The sequence below is a fragment of the Pteropus alecto genome, unplaced genomic scaffold (assembly GCF_000325575.1).
Source record: "Pteropus alecto unplaced genomic scaffold, ASM32557v1 scaffold3405, whole genome shotgun sequence".
Lineage (NCBI taxonomy): Eukaryota > Metazoa > Chordata > Mammalia > Chiroptera > Pteropodidae > Pteropus > Pteropus alecto.
In genome coordinates, this window is record NW_006437489.1 from 1,352 (window position 1) to 3,553 (window position 2,202).

The following is a 2,202-nucleotide window of genomic DNA, read 5'->3' on the forward strand; positions in this document are numbered from 1 at the left end:
TCTTTCCTATATCTTCCTTGAGGTCCCTGTCAAAGAGCATCTTGTTTTCAAGTCTTTCTCAATTACATTAAAAATAACGTGCACATCTATGTTCTTTTATACCTATTCTCTTTTTACTTCAGAGCACATGAAGCATCTAACATCGTGTGTAATTTTTCACTACCCTATATTCTTTCTCTGTCTTTGGATTGTAGGGACTTCTGTTTTTCAGCACCCTGTTTTCCTTGATGAGAGAAAGGTCAGAACTCAGCACGTATTTCTCAATGAGTGTGGTATGACATCATTTCCTCAGAGATAAATGTATGAAGAAAGGGGACCAATAGTTGTAGCATAAGCAGGATTTTATATAATATGTCTAAGGAGCACTTTGCATGTTGAAAACAGAATAGAACTAGGACTAGTGTACCCATCAGATGAGTCATGAAAGAGATTAAAACTCAAAGCCAAAAATAACAAAGAAAAGTAGTACAAGAAAAGTGAGAGAGGGCCAGCCTCATCCACTAAGTGCCATATAAAAATAAGGTGGTCAAATAAACATGAAATAGGTGCAGGAATCACAGAAATTACATATGAAAGAATTTCTCATTAAACCTGTATAAAAATGACTTATTTGGCGAACTGCTGATAGTGGGACAGGAATTCCTATTTAGAGGGAAGATTATTTAAAGGGGATCAGATGTCTACAAACCCACATATGTATCATATATACATTTTACTGCAAAATACAAATGGTAACATTTCAAGATGCTAGTAATGCCCAAGTTTGTTAATTAATCATGTAAATTTTTATTTCCCAGTCATTCCCATCAACACATGGAACCACAAAATTATTCACAGATTACAGAATTTCTTCTCATGGGACTTTCTGAGGAACCAGAACTGCAACATCTCATATTTGGGCTTTTCCTCTTCATGTACCTGATCACCATGGTTGGAAACCTGCTCATCATCCTGGCCGTCAGCTCAGACTCCCTCCTCCACACACCCATGTACTTCTTTCTCTCCAACCTCTCCATGATAGATATCTGTTTCACCTCTACCACCATCCCAAAGATGCTGGTGAACATCCAGACACAGAGCCAAGTCATAACCTATAAAGGCTGCATCACACAGCTGTATTTTTTCCTACTCTTTGCAGGATTGGATGACTCTCTTCTGACTGTGATGGCCTATGACCGCTTTGTGGCCATCTGTCACCCCCTGCACTACACTGTCATCATGAACCCCCGGCTCTGTGGACTGCTGCTTCTGGTGTCCTGGATCACGAGTGCCCTCTATTCCTTGTTACAAAGCTTAACAGTATTGCGACTGTCTTTCTGTACAGTCTTGAAAATTCCCCACTTTTTCTGTGAACTCAATCAGATGGTCCAACTTGCCTGTTCTGACACCTTTCTTAATAACATAATAATATATTTTTCAACTGGACTGTTGGCTGGTATTCCCCTTACTGGGATCCTTTACTCTTACTCTAAGATAGTTTCTTGCATTCGTGGAATGTCATCAGCTCATGGGAAATATAAAGCATTTTCTACCTGTGTGTCTCACCTCTGTTGTCTCCTTATTTTACTGTACAGGCCTAGGAGTGTACCTCAGCTCTGCTTCTCCCCACAGCACACACTCAAGTGCAATAGCCTCAGTGATGTACACGGTGGTCACACCCATGCTGAACCCCTTTATCTACAGTCTCAGGAATAAAGACATGAAGGGGGCTTTGAAAAGATTCTGTGGGATGACAGCTTATAACAAACAATTGTTTTAGAGCTGAGGAACTCCCCATGATTGGCGGGCTAAAAGCTTTGAAGCCAGAAAATGTGGCAATCGAATGTTCCTCTTCTATTTATTTGCTGGAATATCTATTTACTTAATTCTCCTACTGTGTACGATGTAAGTAATTCAGTTTATCATGCTTTCTCCTCTAATATATGGACATTTTCCTCCCTTGTACATTTTCCCACCCTTAAAAAGTTTTATCCAAATTTGAACCAAAACTATTTGGAAATTTTCTTTTATTTTGTGAATTCGTATGGATTTCATAAGAAAAATTTCTTCTGAAATGATCATATCTCAAGAATTTTATTTTGTGTTACTGAAAGAATATTCATGGGTTATATAACTCACATATAGTAAACTATGCTGTTGACTAAGTTCATTAACATGATATTTTATAAAAAACACTGAAAGAATATTCATGTGTTGTATTAC

The 2,202-nt window shown here is 38.1% G+C and overlaps 1 pseudogene; it reads left to right on the forward strand.

Moving 5' to 3' along the window:
- Positions 1-813: 813 nt before the first annotated feature.
- Positions 814-1,759, forward strand: LOC102895758 (annotated as a pseudogene).
- The last annotated feature ends 443 nt before the right edge of the window (positions 1,760-2,202 follow it).